Source organism: Cebus imitator, unplaced genomic scaffold (genome assembly GCF_001604975.1).
Source record: "Cebus imitator isolate Cc_AM_T3 unplaced genomic scaffold, Cebus_imitator-1.0 Scaffold421, whole genome shotgun sequence".
NCBI lineage: Eukaryota > Metazoa > Chordata > Mammalia > Primates > Cebidae > Cebus > Cebus imitator.
The window spans coordinates 1,053,323-1,074,524 of NW_016107736.1; the positions used below are offsets into that span (position 1 = coordinate 1,053,323).

At 36.4% G+C, this 21,202-nt stretch overlaps 1 protein-coding gene across 5 annotated transcripts in view; it reads left to right on the forward strand.

Moving 5' to 3' along the window:
• MBNL3 (muscleblind like splicing regulator 3) overlaps nucleotides 1-21,202 on the forward strand; it is a 109,688-nt gene that overhangs the window by 25,094 nt on the left and 63,392 nt on the right. The window lies entirely within an intron of this gene.

Below are 21,202 nucleotides of genomic sequence, written 5' to 3' on the forward strand. Positions count from 1 at the left end.
TCTTAACGTTTTATCGGATACGTATTTCTTTTTAAATTGTGTGCAAAACTCATTTTGAACTAGCCACTGTGCTTGCAATTCTGTTATCTGCCACTAGGTGAGGTGGTTTGTGGTTGTAAGTTGTAACCATCTGGGCTTGCCATGTGTGGGTAACAGAATAGGTTTATAGTACACAACTAAATTCGTTTTTTTTTTTTTTAAATGAAAATTAACTATTAAAATAGTCAGTATAAGTATTCTTTCTGTTTTTTGAGACGGAGTCTTGCTCTATCACCCAGGCTGGAGTGCAGTGGCACAATCTCAGCTCACTGCAAGCTCCGCCTCAATCGTTCAAGTGATTCTCCTGCCTCAGCCTCCAAAGTAGCTGGGACTACAGGCGTGAGCCACCATGCCTGGCTAATTTTTGTATTTTTAGTAGAGACGGGGTTTTGCCCAGTTGGTCAGGCTGGTCTCAAACTCCTGACCTCAGGTGATCCTCCTGCCTCAGCCTCCCAAAGTGCTGGGATTACAGGCATGAGCCACTGTGCCTGGCCTCAATATAAATATTCAATCAGCTTCCAAGTATAGTCAGATTGGTATGCATTTTTAAATAAAATTTAAATAAATGAAAGTGCATAATTATGAGTACTTTTCTTTCACCAAACTCTAAAGGTTTTAAATCACCTCATGTACTTTCTTTAGTTTTCTTTACAGGAGAATTTGACTCTTCCTGTCATTCAAAAATTTTTGTTTGTTAGAAAGCTCTGGGCCATATGCGTATGGACAGCTGCCTGTAGGCTCTTTGCTTATAGCTTTCTCTTCTATTGTCCTAGTTAATTGTTTTGCTGCTAGTTCTAAGTGCCCTAAATAACTAAAGTCTGGGTTAGTTGGGTTTCAGTTGAAGTGTTAAGCCCTAGCAATTTTATATAGGAAAGAACTGTGTCATATATTAAATACAGTGTATCAGTAGGTTTAGCTCCTTTTTGGCCATTGGACATAAGATTCCACACCCATGTCCAAAAATAACAACATACACGCACACACACACACACACAGTGCAGGTGTACTCACCCCTCTACACACACGGGTTTATAACAGTATAGTATACATATGTAGACATGTGGCTGTGTCTTTCCTTGGTCTCTGAAAAAATCCTGCAATGATCTCTCTTCCACCAGCTAGCTTCCAGCTTATCACTCATTCTAACTTGTACTTTCTTTTGGATTTTGATGCTTGGATTGGTATAAAAACTAATTTGCATCAAATCATGAAATTGCCTGTTAACTTCGCTCATAGATTCCCAGCAGTTTTACAGTCTGCTTTGCAAAAGGAGGCCAATAGTGTATTTCTACTGCATTTTTGAAGGCATTTATTTCAACTTTCCATTCAAATAAATAGAATGGTTGCTTTAGTTATTTGACCACATGTGCTATCATGCCATGAAAATCGAGAGTTTAACTGTAAAGAGAAAGAGGAGAGAGGAAGGGAGAGGGAGAAAAAGATTGAGATTGGGAAAGAGATTGAGATTTAAACTTTCTCCAAAATGTAGAACAAAATATTCAATTCCAGTTGTCAGAACTGAGCTCTTATGCTGGTTCTGTCACTCTTTGTAACTATGACTGTGTCATTTATCCTCTGTAGTCCTATTGTCTTCTCTGAAAAATGAGGGAGTTGGCCTGTAGATCATCACTGTCCACACTGTTAGTCTGGAACTCAGGCTTTCATATTAAAGCAAAAATGTGGGGGAATGCATCTTAGCTTCAGGTCTGCCTACATTCATGACTGAACTACTCAACTTCCCATAAAAATAACAGGTTCTTATGTATAATAGAAATGTATATGTTCATTATTTTTATTTTTATTTCTTGCATTTTCTGAATCTTCTGCTATTAATGCAGTGCTTTGCATTTGGGATATCTTGTTAGATATACCATATTCCCATTCACGTTAAAGGAAAATAAGAACCCTGCAATGATTATTATTATTTTTTGTTCACATAGGTAAGATCATTGTGATCTACAAGAAATATTGCCTTTGGATAAGAGAATGTATTCTAAAAGGGCAACGCTTGTTATTTTATATTTTTTTAATAAGAAGCAAGTGAAATTCAGAGCTTAATCCAGTGCTGCCTCTAATAGTTTTGGGGTGTGAGATTATCTCCCCAACTAGATTATAAACTCATTGAGAGAAGAAAATATCTTGTATGCATTTTTTTATCAACCAAAAACCAAATGCAGTGCTATGCCCCTAGCATACAGGATAGAAATCTATACTATAATAATAAGTTATCGACTTATGGTATCTTAGCCTTGTGTAGTCGTTTGGGGGTTTCTAGCCCAGTTTCCCATCCACTGTGACAGAAGCTCAGTGAAAAGGAGTGCACCACCCAGAAAAGCCTTTCAGCATACTGTTGGAGAGCTGAAGCTGTGAGAAGTCTCTTCACTGTGTTAAGCTAAAGTATATCTCTCTGTACCTTTTACCTGTAGATCTTTCAGGAAAAACATAAAGCAAGTGAACCATTTGTCTTTATTTTTTCTTGTTCATCTGTGTTCATCTCCAGAATTTATCATTTCATAATATTTATATAAGGACCTTGATGGCTTCAGAGCAGATAAATAACAAATTATTTTTTAAAAATTGAGTCATTGCAGCCATAAAAAAGGAACAAAATAATGTCCTATGCAGCAACTTGGATGGAGCTGGAGGCCATGATTCTAAGTGAAGTAACCCAAGAATGCAAAACCAAATACCATATGTTCTCACTTATAAGAGGGAACTAAGCTATGAGAACGCAAAGACATACAGAGTGATGTAATGGACTTTGGGTATTCATGGTGGGAAATTGAGAGGCCCGAGTAAAGGATAAAAGACTACCTATTGGGTGCATGGTACACTGCTCAGGTAATGGGTGCACCAAAATCTCAGAGTTCACCACTATAGAATTCATCCATGTAACCAAAAGCCACTTGTACCTCAAAATGCTGTTGAAATAAAATGTAATAATAATTTTAAAAATTGAGTTACTGTAAAGTAATGGGATGAGGTTTGTCAGATTTATATTTCCACACTGAATGGGATAAGTTCAGGTGATTTATTTCAGAAGCACTTAATTAGTATTTACTCTGTGCCAGACATTATTCTAAGTCCTTTATAAATATTAACTAATTTCAATCTACAAAACGGCCCTAGGAGACAGATTCTATTACTAACACTATTTTATAGATGAGGAAACTGAAGTACAGATTATTTAGGTAACTTGCCCAGGATTTTCAATTAGTTAGTAAGAAGCAGAATGATAAACAAGGTCTTCTGACTCCAGAATCTTATTCTTAACCACTGTGCTATGCTGGGATAACTGTTATGGGTCTCAAAAAAATCTAGGACATTTAATTTTGTTTCTCTTTTGTTCTCATAAGTAAGTACCTACTTATTTAATGTTTCCAGTTTTTCATGAGAATTTTATTTACTTATTTTAAAATTAATCTTAAAAGATCTGGAAAAGGTACTGCATTCATTTGTTCTGTTTGTGTCACTTTGAAGCACTCTACCTTAATTTATTTTGATTATATAAAATTTTTGCCTATTTAAGTAATTGGCATTGCTAATATCTGGGTAAGTTTTATTATCGTCTCTAAGGATGCTGTTACATCAGCTCTGTTTTCTATCCCTTGGGCAACCGTTAACTTTTTTCCATCTAGGTCCCTTGCATTCTCCCACACTTAATTGAAAGATTCATGTTGACTGAAGTCAAGCCTAAAACACCAAATAAATACTATAATTTACTCATTTTTTTTCATTTTCTTTAAATTCCTAACAACCCATTTACCATGTCTGTCATTAACTGGGATCTTGGCTTTATTGAATACTGACTTCACACCAAGCATTTACACATCTGTCATATGATTTATTCCTGCTAGGAGACTGAGATACTGAGTTTAAATATTTTGACAGAGGTTCAAATTCAGGTCTTTGTGATTCTAAACCTTATTCTGTAGTGTATACAACAACACACTTTTTTCATTTCTCTGGGTCTTAGTTTCCTCACCTGCAAAAGGGAAAAAAAGTACAAAAAGTAGGCTGAGAGCCTATTAAGTGTTAGGTACCAGGCTAGGTTCTGCTCTGAAAGCGTTCACAGAAATACACAGCTTTAATCTAATGGGTTCATGGTGGCGAGATCTGTTTGAACAGTGTTTTCAGTACCCATTGCTCCCTTTTACTTGGTGTAATTCAAAAGCTGGCTCTAGAGGAATGAGTAGGATTTCTCCCTTTCTAAGGAAGCACATTCCATAATTCTATAATACCTTTAAATATATTTTTAAAAATCAAATTTATGTACTCTTCTTTCTGTACACAGGTTTATTAAGTATGTGGCATGGAAATTATAGTTTATTAGACTATTAAAGTTCATGAGAACAGGAACCATGTCCACTACCTTGTGCTAGTACATAACACATATTTGGAAAACAAATGAAAGAAAACATAGTTGTAAATATGCAGAACACAACTGACAATGTGAAGTTGCACTTAATGAGTAACTCCTATATAATGCACACCACCTTTATTATTTCTACAAATTTCAACTCAGCTAGTATTTATTGAGAATCTAGTATTCCAAGTACTACACTAGGAGAGGTGATATTCAATTCAAACTAATGTTGTACTTGAATGCAGTCATTGAATCTGGGGGAGTTTTAATAGAATGATAGATGGAAACCATATTGTAGTACATGCTGGAGTGATTAAGGGTGAGGAAGAGGAGGCATCACGTAGAAGAAATTTCAACCATGAAGGCTTTGGAAGCCTTACTCTAGAAGGAGGCAGAGTTGATGTTCAGGAAAGTCACATGGATGTTTGTCGAGGAGACAAAACTACAGCTCAAATGATAGTGGAAGGAGACCTGAGGAACATGGTCAAGGGATAGATGGGTTCTGCCTTGGTTGGTTGTGGTTTGTCCTTGTTGGTTGTGGTTGGTTGTTCTGCCTTTGTGTGATTTGTCCCTGCCAAGACTCATCTTCAAATTTAGTTGCCAATATAATGGTATTGAGAGGAAGTGAGCCCTTTAAGAAGTGTTTACATCATGGGAATTGCACCCTCACAAGTAGATTAATGCAGTTCTCTTAAGACTGGGTTTATTCTCATGAAAGTGTTTTGTTATAAAGTGGGCCAACCACTTTGTCTCCCTCTCTTTTGCATTTACCTACTTCTTGTTCTACTTTCCATTATGAGCTGAAATAGCACAAAGCCCACACCAGAAGGAATGCCTAATCTTGGACTTTTCTACCTTCAGAACCATGAGCCAAAATCAACAACTTTTCTTTATAAATAGCCCAGTCTTATATATTCCTTTATAGCAACAGAAAATGGACCAGTTCCTAGTGATGTTATGGTTTGGCCTATTCTTCAGTAACCCTGTGGGCTTACACGTAAGTTTACTATTGTTTAAATGAAAGGTATATAACATCAGGATTCCTAAAATCATATCATTTATCCACGAAGACATTTTTTGAAATTTGTTCGAAATTTTGAAAATAAAATGTAAACATGAGGGACTGTGGCTTATCCATGTTTGTACTTTGAACATCTAGTTATGTGGCCCTGAGTTAGTTCTTCCTAAGTGTTGGTTTAGTTAATAAATTTATAAAAGGTTAATTATAGATAACTGCTATTGATATAAATTGAATAAATGGATATAAGCCATCTACCCTGAAAGGTTTAGAGGCCTACAATTACCTGCCTGAAGGTAATAAGCTTGACTTGATCTTTCAGACTTATTTCCAACTCTAGAATTCTCAAAATTCTTATCCTTTACTAAATGAATCTTATCTGACTTTTGACAAACCTGAAAACATGAGTTGTTTCAATAATTACTAAATGTGATAACTGCTTTGCTGTTTGAGGCTTGAGTATCTTCAATGGAACAAGTGTTTAGTAGTACACATAACTGATAATACCATCCATATTAGACCCTGGAAATTTCAGCCTAGTTTTACGTCAGTGTGAGTTGAAAAAGTTTGTATTTGCTGAGAACCTTTATGATCTTTTGTAGGATTATACTGTTATTTTAAATAGAATGAAGGCATTTTGCTTCCCTTTCTGTATATGGAATTATATGGCTGTCAAATTTAGTAGCTTAAACCATTCGGTACTTAGTGATATAGATGATATAAAGTAAACCTTAATTTTCTCATCACCTCAGTAATGTATATGTATATGATTTTAAATTGATGGATGCAACATGGTGGCACCAAAATCAGCTTTCATGGACTTTCCCTTCACCTCAGTATAAATGTGAATGCCCTCCTTAAATTACTATTTAAGCCACCACTCCTTCTCCTCTGTCTCCTCCTTTTTCACCTCCTTCTTTTTTGCTTAACCATTTAAGCTGAGTTGATTTTTTGAGATGATTTTTAATCTGTAGGTACCTTCTTACTTTCCATATTTGTTGGTACCATGTACAGACTTCCTTGCTGGTTTGATTTCAGTATTTCCCTTGATTTTATTTTCAAATTCTTGTTTTCTTTGTAGGCTCTTACTCAGATCTTGTCCTGAAAACATCGTGTGGTAAAATCTTTTAAAAAATATTTTGCCTCATGTATGTTTTCTTTTGTAAAGTTCATCTCCATCGCCCATTTTTGGATGGGCTTATTTGTTTTTTTCTTGTAAATCTGTTTTAGTTCTTTGTAGATTCTGGATATTAGCCCTTTGTCAGATGGGTAGATTGCAAAAATTTTTTCCCATTCTGTTGGTTGCCAATTCACTCTAATGACTGTTTCTTTTGCTGTACAGGAGCTCTTGAGTTTAATTAGATCTCATTTGTCTATTTTGGCTTTTGTTGCCAATGCTTTTGGTGTTTTAGTCATGGAGTCCTTGCCTATGCCTATGTCCTGAATGGTTTTGCCTAGGTTTTCTTCTGAGGTTTTTATGGTGTTTGGTCTTATGTTTAAGTCTTTAATGCATCTGGAGTTAATTTTAGTGTAAGGTGTCAGGAAGGGATCCAGTTTCAGCTTTCTGCACAGGCTAGCCAGTTTTCCCAACACCATTTGTTAAACAGGGACTCCTTTCCCCATTGCTTGTTTTTGTCAGGCTTGTCATAGATCAGATGGTTGTAGATGTGTGTCGTTGCCTCTGAGGCCTCTGTTCTTTTCCATTTCTCTATATCTCTGTTTTTGTACCAGTACCATGCTGTTTTGATTACTGTAGCCTTGTAGTATGGTTTGAAGTCTGGTAGTGTGATGCCTCCAGCTTTGTTCTTTTTGCTTAGAATTGACTTGGATATGAGGGCCCTCTTTTGGTTCCATCTGAAGTTTAAGGTAGTTATTTCCAGTTCTGTGAAGAAGGTCATTGGTAGCTTGATGGGGATAGCATTGAGTCTGTAAATTACTTTGGGCAGTATGGCCATTTTCATGATATTGATACTTCCTAACCATGAGCATGGAATGTTTCTCCATCTGTTTGTGTCTTCTCTTATTTCGTTGAGCAGTGGTTTGTAGTTCTCCTTGAAGATGTCCTTTACGTTCTTTGTTAGTTGTATTCCTAGGTATTTTATTCTCTTTGTAGCAATTGTGAATGGCAGTTCGTTCTTGATTGGGCTCTCTTTAAGTCTGTTGTTAGTATATAGGAATGCTTGTGATTTTTGCACATTGATTTTGTATCCTGAGATTTTGCGGAAGTTGCTTATCAGTTTCAGGAGATTTTGGGCTGAGATGATGGGGTCTTCTAAATATATAATCATGTCATCTGCAAATAGAGACAATTTGACTTCCTCCTTTCCTAATTGAATACGCTTTATTTCTTTTTCTTGCCTGATTGCTCTGGCTAGAACTTCCAATACTCTATTGAATAGGAGTGGTGAGAGAGGGCATCCTTGTCTAGTGCCAGATTTCAAAGGGAATGCTCCCAGTTTTTGCCCATTCAGTATGATATTGGGGTCTGTTGGGGGGAAATAGGGTAGGGACAATGGGGGGTGGGGAGTTGAGCATGGGGAGAAATGCCAGATATAGGTGATGGGGAGGAAGGCAGCAAATCACACTGCCATGTGTGTACCTATGCAACAATCTTTCATGTTCTTCACATGTACCCCAAAACCTAAAATGTAATAATAAAATAAAGAAAAAAATATTTTGCCTTCTTTTTATGATTTGCACGATCCAGATTTTGATATAGTAAGTTTATAAGTTAGCAACAGAGTTGAATTTGTGAAGGTACTGACAGTCTTGTTGTAATATTATAGTTTCATAGTTTTTTCATAATTTCCAAATCTTGGTTTAGAGATTTCACTTTGATTTGGATAGCCATGTTAAGGCAGAAAAATATTTATTATTGGCAGAAGGATCTACTGTGCCCAAGGGCTTTTATGTTTCCATTCTGCCAGCTGGATGCCAGATTTCTGAACCACATGTTCTTTTGAATGATGATTTTAAACCCAATGTGTCAAGCAGCTTCTAACTTATTTGCCAGATATGTATGAAAACATATACCTTCTAAATTATAAGCAATTCAGGATGCTCTGGGTTCCCTGGGTAGGAAGTAGTAAGCTTTCTTATTGTAATTTCAGGAATCTGGGGGAGGGGAAATGAGAACTTGGAGATTTTTTATTGGTGTTTATGACTGTTATGATTTCTAAGAACTTTAAATATTGAAAAACTCAATACAATGACATGGTGACAAGTCTAGAATTGAAATTTGTGAAAGACTGATTTTGTTTTTAAATGAAATTTTAACATTTTTAATAGTATGTACCTCATAGGATATTGGGGATGATTAAATGAGAAAATGAATATAAAATGCCTAGTACAGTGTCTGGCACAGAATAAAAGATCCATACATGTTAGCTGTTATTAATATCCGTGACTTAATAATCAATAGATTGACCTTGGTAGATAGAAATACCTATTAGTTAATAACACAGATACTGGCTTTAGAATACATCATATAGTATGCTCAGCAAAGCAAATTTATCTTCCTCATTGTGTTCTAGTGGTTATTTTGTGAACCCTAAACACACTCTTAGAATATTAATACAATTCCCAGTATCCTGGTTGATTAGAAATTAATATAGACAATATTTTGTATGGACACAGTTTATCCAGACCAGATGATAACAGGAGAAATAGGCTCACAGAGGTAGAAACAGGAAAAAAAGAGAAAACCAAATATTTGTTTAACAGAAGAAATGTGGCAGATCTTTCAAGTTTTGGCTTGCAATAGACTGTGGCCAGGGGGGTCAGATTGTTACAGATAAACTAAATCTGATTCTATCAGGTTTTAGAAAGTAGAGAGGATCAGGTAGAGTATGATAGAAAAGCTGAATCCAAAGTTTGGACAACCGATAATAGAGAGGCAATGGAAACAAAACCACATGCACAAAGAAGATGTTGTTCTCTGAAACTGAACAAGGGTGTCACTGCAGTTGTGTTGAAATTAATGGAAGACACAGGCCCACAGAGGTCAATGAATCTTTATAACCTCAGAAGCAAGGGATTGCCTTTCTCTAGGGATTTAAAGCTACAGAAGATGCCCTTCCGGTTTTCAGTATTGTGAAAATGCCTCCATAGCCAGGAGTTAAGTTCCAACATGAATATGAGCTGTCAAAATAAACTAATGAATGAGGACAATTGGGTTAAACTTCTGGGACTCTGCCCACCCATTCTGATCACAGATTGCCAAGATATCAGATAAGATGAAATTATAGCATGAGCTCTTCGTGTGCACACTAAGAATTTTAGGCATTTTAGCCAAGTAAATGAACACTTCTGGGCCTCTGTTTAAGGTTGAAGTAATCAGCAGGTTACTTTGCCCTCACTGGCTTTGATAACTCTATTATGAGCTCATTTTATTTGGAATATTTTCATATTTGATGCATACTTGATTGTCCATATCCCTTTTTTATACCCAAAACTTGGATTTAAAACACATGCTTTGCAAAAGTCAGCACAGAAGTTGTTTCCCCATTTATTGAAGCAAATCAGAGTTGAAACTGATAGGTATCATAGCATTGTATTTATGGAAGATGAGTATTAGATTATGGGGGTAAAGTGTTGCTTGCCAATCTTATGGTAAAATTAAGCCAATATCCTTTCCAGCCCCCCTCTACTTTGGCAGTTCTATAATCTTTCTTTGAAGATTTATTGAGATGGACCTTGGAAGATTGAAGAGAACTATTCTATCTGGGCCAGTAAGATGACTTTATAATGACTGTATTATATTTACACACCTTTCTTTATATTAACAAGGGCATTCACTGCTTGTACAACATTCAATTAAAACATGTTTAAAAGCAAGCCTATTTTACAGTTTCTCTAAATTTTTCCATAAAGAAAGGCTCATAATTTTTAGTCAAGCATAAATCACTTTGGAATATCAAGAGAAAAATGAATTTTTTATTTTAGAAACTTTTAAAGAAGGATACCCTTAGGCCTGTGTAAAGATTGGGAAATGTAGACCTTAACATTCTATCCTGTCTTTGCTTCCAGCATTTTACTCGTAACTTTTTACTAAAGCAGCCAACTTTCCAATGAACTCTAGGCAATTGGTTTGTAGATATGTATTTCAGTCATGTTTGTGATATGAATGTGAAATAATGCCTCTAGAAACAGTAAGTTCAGACACAGAGGGTTAGAGCTCTTGTGTACACTTTCCTAGAAAATTCACTTTCCCAGAAAACTCGCCTCAAGGCTACCGGAGGGTTTGGCATTGGTCTTTGAAATTAGGGTACATTTGGGACTCTGCCAACATTTTCAGCCACAAAGCTTTTTTCTCTGTCTTTTCACTAGTTTTATAAGTGCTCCTGATAAGGAGAGAGTACTTAGTATGGATTTTGAGAATCTGAATTTATTGGCTATAATACCAGTGATGAATTCAGGTAAGGAAGCCCTCACTGGATGCCTATTCAGTATGGTAGTGAATCCCTTTACAACATTAAATCACATAGATGCTACCTTAGTTTGCGTCTCTGCCAAATAATCATCCTTATGTGTCCCTCATGTTTGACTACAAAATTACTTGGGCTGTTTATAAATATTTAAAGGATGAATAAACATTTAGTGATAGTTTTTGATGTGTGTGTGTGTGTGTGTGTGTGTGTGTGTGTGTGTGAATGTGAATGTTCAACCAAATCTTATCAATGAATATCTTGGCCACCAAAATTTAATTTGATCCAAATTAAATTGGGATTACAGACATGTGTCTCCATGCCCAGATAATTTTTGTATTTTTAGTAAAGATGGGGTTTTGCCATGTTGGCCAGGCTGGTCTGGAACTCCTGGCCTCAAGTGACCTGCCCACCTCAGTCTCCCAAGTGCTGGGATGACAGGCGTGAGCACCGTGCCTGTCTGCATGAACACTTTCAAACCACTGGGGTGCTGGTTAAAGACCTATAGCAGGAATTTACAGGATGACACTATAGCCAAAACATTATTATTCAAATTTAGTTCCTGGTATGAGGTTATTCTTTAGCAAAATGTAACTGGAAAAAAACATCCCACTTGAAAGTACAACTACATTTTTAAGAGGAATTTCTATTATAGAGATAAAGGTTGAAAAGTGTTTGAGTCAGTTCAGAAAATAGGAATGCAGTTATGTGTCTTTAATGACTGGGGTCATTGATAAATGATGGGTAGGTAGAAAAATGCAAACAAGAAGCTCTAATTTTCTGTTTCCCAACCTTTTTATGTCGGCCGGTCCTGAATTACTCTGTCTTGGCCTCATGGAGCCTGTAAAATCCAGAAAAACACTCTGACCTTTATCTACTTTCGCTTCACCTTTTGTTCTTCCACAGTATGTTGAATGCATGAACTTTACTCTGACTCTGTGCTGTGGGTTCCTTAAGTAAAACAATTTTCCAGGAGCAGATCATTTTCAACATTCTACATTTATGGCCTCTAAGATTCTACTCCGCTTCAAGTCTGTGAGAGAGGCTCCTCCTTCTATAACAAATATATACTTTTTGGGTTGCTTTCCAGGTTCTTCAGAAACCACCTATACATTATTTTTCTTCCCTAGTATAAACGTTAACATCCTAACCAGCCCATGTATGCTCACCATCCTATATACACCAGGTGCCCAATTTGATCTTCCAGCCCTTATTCATGTTGTTCCCCTGTTCAGAAATACTATCTGCCCCTCTTGCCTTCACCTAGATCCTTCTCATTCTGTAAGGCCCAGCTCCTCTTTCTTCTTGAAAACTCCTTTGACTACTCTAGACTTCAGTGATGCTCTGTTTTTAGAACTGTCATCACATTTGTTGTTAATGTTACCAAATTTTGTTCTTAATTGTCTGCATTGTTTGCAGACATACCGTATATGTTGTTCTTACCTGCCCAACTAAATTAGGGGCTTCTTGAGTGCAGAGGCAGTACCTTAAGGTTCTTCTAATTCCTAAGAAGCACGTGATACAGTTCTGTGCAGATATTTGGTATACAAAACATGTTTGTTGATTGGTATTTTCCTATATGAACGTTTCGAAAGGTTTTACTTGCCTTGATATTAAATATTTGTTGATTGGATAAAATGAATGATGGATATGTTTCTTTTTGTATTTTCTGCCTCTCTGGCCAATCCTCCCCTGCTGCCACCCACTTGAATGTAAAAGTCAAAGGACAGGGCTTTTATCTTGTTCACTTTTGTTTCCCCAGTACCTAGATCAGGGCCTGGGTCATAGTGGATGCTTGATAAATGTCTGCTGAGCTAATCATCAGCAAAATCACCCTGCATATATTAAATGGAATCAGTCTTGGGACCCATTTTGTATTTCATTTATCTCAAATGCTTGAGCATTATAGGACTGGAATTGCCAAATGTATCAAATTCCTGTTGCCTTCAAGTTGAAATTCAGTTTTTGGTGAAAGAAGACCTTTTAATGGCATTGGGATTTCTGTCACATGCACATAAGCAAGCACTTAACTAGTGTGATTTAATAACAACTATGTTTATGATCCAAGTTTTCAGTTGTTTTATATTAAATTGGGCTAGTTAAATATTTAACATATTTAAATGGCAGATTCTGGGTGTGGACCAACATGACTGAATAGGAACAGCTCCAGTCTGCAGCTCACACCAAGATCAATGCAGGAGGCAGGTGATTTCTGCATATCCAACTGAGGTAACTGGCTCATTTCACTGGGACTGGTTAAACAATGGGTACAGTCCATAGAGGGTGAGCCAAAGCCGGGTGGGGTATCATCTCACCAAGGAAGTGCAAGGGGTTGGAAAACTCCCTCTCCTAGCCAAGGGAAGCCATGAGGGACTGTACCATGAGGAATGGTGCATTCTGGCCCAGATACTGTGCTTTTCCCAGAAATACAGCAAAGCTTTAAAAAAAATTAATGAAAAAGTTCTGTACATAGGCAAAATATCCTTATTTTTATGACCTTTTTTTTTCTGGAGAGAAGACTTGGTTTTCTTTAAGATGCCTGTGAAATCATGGTTTCCATTTGCAGTGCTGAGCACCTCTTATATTCCTTAAAGAATGTGTGGCACTGGACCACTAACCAAAACACGTGAGGGAAACAGAACTTGAAGCAAATTTGAAAACTTGAAGGCTTTTAAATCTTGTCAGCCATCCAATTCAAGCAGTGTATGGCAGGTGTGTCATATATTTGTAGAGCCAAAATAAATGGCCACAAGAAATTCAGAAGTAATACAGATGTAAGGAAAGCTTAAAATGGAAAGAAAGAAAGAAAACATTTTTTTCATTGTTTATTCAGGGGTTGATAAATGCATTTATAGGAAGACCTCTTCAGTGATTCGTTTAGGTGCCAAATATCTTTGTGATATTCTGGACCAGGCACTGGCAGTGCTTCTGTTATGTGCTGTTTTGTGGAGGGAAGGCAAAAGAAACTAGGAAACAAGGAAAGTATAGGAAAGCTGAGGCAAAAGTACCTGCTGGTAGTGGCCTTGCAAACAGCTCTATTATAAGTTACTATTTCTATTAAATTAGAAGTAAACATGTCTTTCTTCTCTTGTTTTACTTTCAAGATAACTTCCATGAGAAAAAAATGTAAATCCTCAAAAATAATGGAAACTACAGTACTTTTTCCCCAAAGGTGGAATTTCATAGAGAATCTGTTCTGTACATAATTTTAAAATAAAAGTTTTTACATTTTCCTTATTTTGTGTCTTGTCTAGGATTCTCATAGATGAGCATCAGTTAAAAGTCAAAACTTTCAAGTGGGATGGTTTTTTTCAGTTACATTTTGCTAAAGAATAAGCTCATACCAGGAACTAAATTAGAATAATAATGTTTTGGCTATAGTGTCATCCTGTAAATTCGTGCTATAGGTCTTTAACCAGCACCCCAGTGGTTTGAAAGTGTTCATGCAGACGGGCACGGTGGCTCATACCTGTCATCCCAGCACTTGGGAGACTGAGGTGGGCAGGTCACTTGAGGCCAGGAGTTCCAGACCAGCCTGGCCAACATGGCAAAACCCCATCTTTACTAAAAATACAAAAATTATCTGGGCATGGAGACACATGTCTGTAATCCCAGGTACTCGGGAGGCTGAGGCATGAGAACTGCTTGAGCCTGGGAGGAGGAGGTTGCAATGAACAGAGATTGTGCCATTACACTCCAGCCTGGGCAACAGAGGGAAACTCTGTCTCAATAAGAAAAAGAAAAAAGGAGGTGTTTAAGGTTCTCTCAAAGTACATATTGAATTGAATCAAATTAAATTTTGGTGGCCAAGATATTCATTGATAAGGTTTGATTGAACATACATACACACACACACACACACCCAAAAGCTATTATTAAATATTTATTCAGCTTTTTAGGAAGAATTAATATCATGAAAATGGCCATACTGCCGTAAGTAATTTATAGATTCAATGCTATCTGCATCAAGCTACCACTGACTTTCTTCACAGACTTGGAAAAAACCACCTTAAACTTCATATGGAACCAAAAGAGAGCCCACATAGCCAAGATAATCCTAAGCAAAAACACACAAACAAACAAACGAACAAACAAAAAACCCCACAAAGCTGAAGGCAGCATGCTACCTGACTTCAAACTATACTACAAAGCTACAGTAATCAAAGCAGCATGGTACTGGTACCAAAACAGATATAGACCAATGGAACAGAGCAGAGGCCTCAGAAGTAATGCCACATATCTACAACCATCTGATCTTTGACAAACCTGACAAAAACAAGCAATGGGAAAAGGATTCCCTATTTAATAAATGGTGGTGGGAAAACTGGCTAGCCATATGCAGAAGGCTGAAACTGGATCCCTTCCTTACATGTTATACAAAAATTAACTCCAGTTGGATTAAAGATTTAAACATAAAACCTAACACCACAGAAACCTAGAAGAATATCTAGGCAATACCATTCAGGACATAGGCATAGGCAATGACGTCATGACTAAAACACCAAAAGCAATGGCAATAAAAGCCAAAATAGGCAAACGATATCTAATTAAACTTAAGAGCTTCTGTATAGCAAAAGAAACTATCATTAGAGTGAACCAGCAACAAACAGAATGGGCAAAAATTTTTGCAATGTACCATCTGACAAGGGCTAATATTCAGAATCTACAAGTAACTTAAATAAATTTACTGGGAAAACAACCCCATCAAAAAGCAGGCAAAGGATATGAACAGACAGTTTTCAAAAGAAGACGTTTATGTAGCCAACCAACATATGAAAAAAAACTCCTCATCATTGGTCATTAGAGAAATGCAAATCAAAATCACATTGAGATAGCATCTCACACCACTTAGAATGGCGATCATTAAAAAATCACAAAACAACAGATGCTGGAGAAGATGTGGAGAAATAAGAATGCTTTTACACTGTTGGTAGGAATGTAAATTAGTTCAACCATTGTGGAAGACAGCGTGGTGGTTCCTCAAAGATCTAGAAATAGAAATACCATTTGACCCAACAAGCCCATTACTGGTATATACCCAAAGGATTAGAAAATATTCTATTATAAAGACATATGCACACATATGTTTATTGCAGCACTGTTTACAATAGGAAAGACTTGAAACCAACCAAAATGCTCATCAAGGATAGTTTGGATAAGGAAAACATGGCAAATATGCACCATGGAATAGTATGCAGCCATGAAAAAGGATGAGTTCATGTCCTTTGCAGGAACATGGATGAACATGGAAACCATCATCCTCAGCAAACTGACACAAGAACAGAAAAGCAAATACCACATGACCTCACTCATAAGTGGATGTTGAACTATGAGTGCACATGGACACAGGGAGGGGAACATCACACATCGGGGCCTGTTGGGGGGTTGAGGGGTGGGGAGGGATAGCAGGGGTTTGGGAGATTGGGGAGGGATAACATTAGGAGAAATACCTAATGTAGATGACCGGGTGATGGATGCAGCAAACCGCCAATGCACGTGTATATCTATGTAACAAACCTGCATGCTCTGCACATGTACCCTAGAACTTAAAGTAAAATTTAAAACAAAGGGAAAGTAAAAAGCCCTCTGAGGAAATGAAAATGAGTGGCTTTGATGGGAAGAAAGAATCCTTTAAACTGAAACTGCGTCATCCTTTCGCCTATTTATTCACCTATTCCTTTTTCCATTAAACCTTTAAACTATATCATTCTAAAAATGTCAAAATTAACTTTTATTTTCGTGGAAGAATACTTAGGAATGGTTTCTTCCTATGGATCAGAGTGAAATCTCCCCCACCCTTACTCCCACTACCAGTTCAGTTTCACCACACCTATTATTAAGCAAAAACATTTCAAAGATGTTTTGAAGAACTACTATCCAAGAACATAAACAGAGATCATCTGGAAATTTAATATTTTTATAAGATCTTGTTGCTATCACATGGACCGGAATAGGTCATTCTTTGTGGAGATTGAATTCACTGTATGTGAAGAATCTTAGGTATTGTCATCCCAATTTGAAGGCTAAAATTGTGAGAAAATATTTAACTTCACAGGTTTGATTGATTCAAAACTAACAGGTCGCCAAAGCTCTAGCCTAGAGGATGCCCAACTGACAAAACTCTTTTCTAGTGTCATACAACAGAAGGGTTAATGTTAAATTACCATTTAATCTTTATAGTTTTCAAAGTAAAAATCCTGGGGAATGCTACTCTAACCCCCAATGACAAGATAGAGCCAGCAAAGCAGAGGAAGACGTGATCTCTATTCTTAAGGCATTTAAATCTCATAAGAGAGGAAGGTTAAGGGTCCCAGCCAGTAAGCATGAGAAAGAATACAATAGATGCTGTAAGAGTCACACAGTATTGTGGCATGGTTAAGTGGGGGAAGGGACTCTGGAGTCAGGCTGCCTGAGTTTGAACCATGGCTTGATCACCTGCTAGCTTCATGAAGTTGTGCAAGTTAAATTACTCAACTTTCTCCACCCTCATTTCCCCATCTGTAAGATGAGAACAGTAGTTGCCCTCTCTAAGAGGAATCTGGAGAGCAATAAGTCATAGTATAATTTTAAGATATTCCTCTTGATGACTTACTTCTATGTAGCAGTATTTGAGTGTGTGTTTAAGCGTATTCTTAAGTCATGGTGCTTGGTGTATCATTCATGGTGAGTTAGAGGTTTGTGCTGAAGACAGAATTCCTAGTGTTTACTTCCAGCTCTTCATAAATTCTAATACTTATTTTACTTCCTTGTACATCAAGTTACTTCTTTATTTAAATGAGCATAGCATGTTCCACGAGAGGAAGGACTTTATCAGTCTTGTTCAGTACCTAGAACAATGTTTGGCACACAGTAGATGCTGGATAAATGTTGGTTGAGTACAACTTACGGAGATTATGAAAATGTTGATACATCAGGCATGAATGTAATTCTGAGAATGAACCATAAGTACTCTACAGAAATGACAGGTTTCCCTTGTTTAAGATTCCCAAGAGAGATAAGCAATGCTATCTATGACATTTCTCGGCTAGAATCTATGCATGAGATTTGGAGTCAGAAGATCTTGCCTGGAGACATGGCTCTACCACTAGGCTTTGTAACTTCAAATAAGTAATTTAACCTCTATGAGCTTGATTTCAGTCATCAGTGTTTTGGGTTATTACTCACGCACTTGTAAACTGCAAGTACAATAAAGTACAAATGCACTAAGAAATGGTAACTTTTCATGTTCCACTTTAGAGGACTATAAATCATAAGAAGCAGAACTATATTCCTGTTACTTAAGTCTAAAGTAGTGAAGATAAAGCTGTATTATCCCCAAAACAGAATTGATCTTAAGAATACAGAGAAAACCAGCACTTCTCCCTGTCTTGTGTACATAGTCAGACAAACAGAGCTGCATGAGAGAACTTCTCCCCATTTTTGCACCAGCTCTGTTAAGTGTTGCACTTAGTTTCTTCTGAGTCAGCCCCTAAAATAGTTCCAGTCTGAAGGAAGACATGTGGTGGATAGAACTGCTTTGAAGAATTGGCCAGAGCTTCAGCAAAGGTTACAGGCCAAAATTTTAAAAAAGAAAAAGAAAAAAGAAAATTCCTTCTTCCCCTATCTCTGATATTACATAAAATGCAGGTCTGGAAGCCAATTCTTGTTTGCATTTTTCATTTGTAAAACTTCAGAATTCACATGTATTATTTATTATGTTTCTATACTTGATGGACTTCTGTAGAAAAAAATCTTTCTCCAGACCCTCACTGTTTATGTTTTGAGCAGATCTTATATAGATAGATCTTTTTAGTCATTTTTCTTCCAAATGTGTTCCGGCAAACTATATAATTTAGTTGTGGGATTAAGTTGGAATATCATACTCTTTCAGAGTAGTTTTCATAATACATTAAGTCAGTTACAGTGTGGAAATGAATTTACTCTTGAAATTCGACTTAGTAACACTACTAAGAAAAAATCTGTGGCTAAGGAGAAATTCAGAAAGCTTGGGATAGCTAATCCCATCACTAGTCAGGCTGTATTTGGTTGTCATGTCTCTTTAGACTTTAAAAAATATATATAACAGCTTTATTGGGATGTAATTCAATACATCCAATTCATCTATTTAAAGTGTACAATTCAGTGAATGGGTTATGATATTTCAAAAGTCATGCAATCATCACCAGTATCTAATTCCAGAACATTTTCATCACCCCCCCAAAGGAGACCCTGTACCCATTAAGCAGTCATTCACCCTTATCCCTTTTTCCCAACCCCTGGCAACCACTAATCTACCTTCTGTCTCTGTAGATTTGGCTACTCTGAACTTTTCATATAAATGGAATCATACAATATGTGGCCTTTTGTGACAGGTTTCTTTCGCTTAACATAATGTTTTCAATTATGGTAGCATGCATCAGTACTTCATTCTTATTTATGGCCAAATAACATTCCATTGTGTGGATATATCATATTTTGTTTATCCAATCATCTGTTAATGATGCTTACGTTATTTCTACTTTTTGGCTATAGTGAATAGTGTTGCTATGAACATTCATGTACAAGGATTTGTAGGAGGATTTCTTTATCCCTTGTTTTCAGATACTTTGGGTATATACTGAGTCATGGAAGTGAGGGACTGTCCGACAGTTTGCCACAGAAATTGCACTGTTTCATATTCCCAGCCACAATGTATGAGGGTTCCAATTTCTCCAATTTTTCTGCCTTTCAAAGTTATAGTTAGATTAATGAGAGTGAAGTGGTCATCACATTGTGATTTTGTTCTGCATTTCCTCTATCAGGTTATTTTAAAAATACATTTTTCTAGAAGTCATTTGCCTGCAACTTTAACCCTCTAGAACATAGCCCTGCATGTAACTTGATACAGAAGGGCCCCCAAAGAAGTAAGAGCAGCCTTAGAACTTCTGTGAGAAAGCTCCGCATCTTGTTCCATAGGCCCCTCATTCGGTGGGTAACTAATTGTTATTCAACATTCATGACTGGCTATTAGGTTTTTCAGAACAGAGATGGAAAATTCACTGTGGTGAATTTTCTCTTATTGTGACAATCAGAGAAGTGACAGTGGATGTGACAATTAACAGTCTGCCACTGAAAGAGGAGAACTATTATACTTTCTAATACATTAACAGTTCCAAGTCTTTGATTAGAGTCCAAATTATGTTCAATATTTTTTAATAAGACAAAGTTACATAGAATGAATACATTTTAGAACAATTTCCATGAAGAATGACTCAGAGAAAAACATGTTTTGCTCTTGAGTAGATAAGCTTATTTGAATTTTCTAGGTACTTAATTTCTCAGTGATATTTGAAAAGTCAGGTGATACTAAATTTCATCTTAAATATGGAAAAGACAAAGAAAATTTAGATTTTGTAAAGTTGTTGAAAATATTGTCCAAAAAAATCAAATGAAATATTTTTAAGAGCTTTAATCTCACTTTTCAAAAAAGCTAACAGTTGATTTTTCTAATACTCAGAGCTCACTTTTACAAATTAGTGCTATTTCAATATGTGTTTATGGCATATGCCAATAAATTAATCTTTTCTGTATCTTCTCAGCTGTCACTAGAAATTGTAGCTGGTTCACACTGAGTTAAACTGCAAACCATAAAGCTGCATAATATTTAATCTATTTCGTTAAACAGCACATTCTGTCTCACTTGTTTGTACATACTGAAATCTTTTTCTGAGTTGTTCCAATTTCCCTTCATAAAGACTAAGGAGGCTACACAGAAAAAAAAATCCAGTATCTTTACAAATAATTTTTTTATTCACTCAGTTTTATTTATTTATAATTTCCACTTATTATTGGTTCTTATCAAATAGATGCTTAAATACATTTTTATGGAAAAAATACAACTTATACAAATAAAGAGCCCTTTGACTCACCCTTAATCCTACTGAGTAAGCCATTATTGTCAGCTTGCTATGAATTATTCCAGATATTCATCTCTTTATGCACATAGGGAAATATATTATTGTTTTATAGATTTTTCCATAAATCATAACACATATATATTACATGCAATATGCATTTATTTGAACTTGATAAATCTTGGTGATGTCTACACATCAGAACGCATATATGTGCTTCTTTCATTTTAACAGCTGCATGGTATTCCATAGCTATGCCATGTATACAACATAATTATGATACGCCTACATATATATATATATATAATTGTACTTTAGGTTCTGGGGTACATGTGCAGATCTTTCTGAAGCACATTTTACATTTCCATCCTCCACTCCACCTTATGTGAGATTGTTGCCCAGTCTTGTACTTCAACAGTGAATCTAAGCAGTGCTTGCTTTTACTATGCAGTTTGATACTGGGAAATGCCCTTTTTATTGA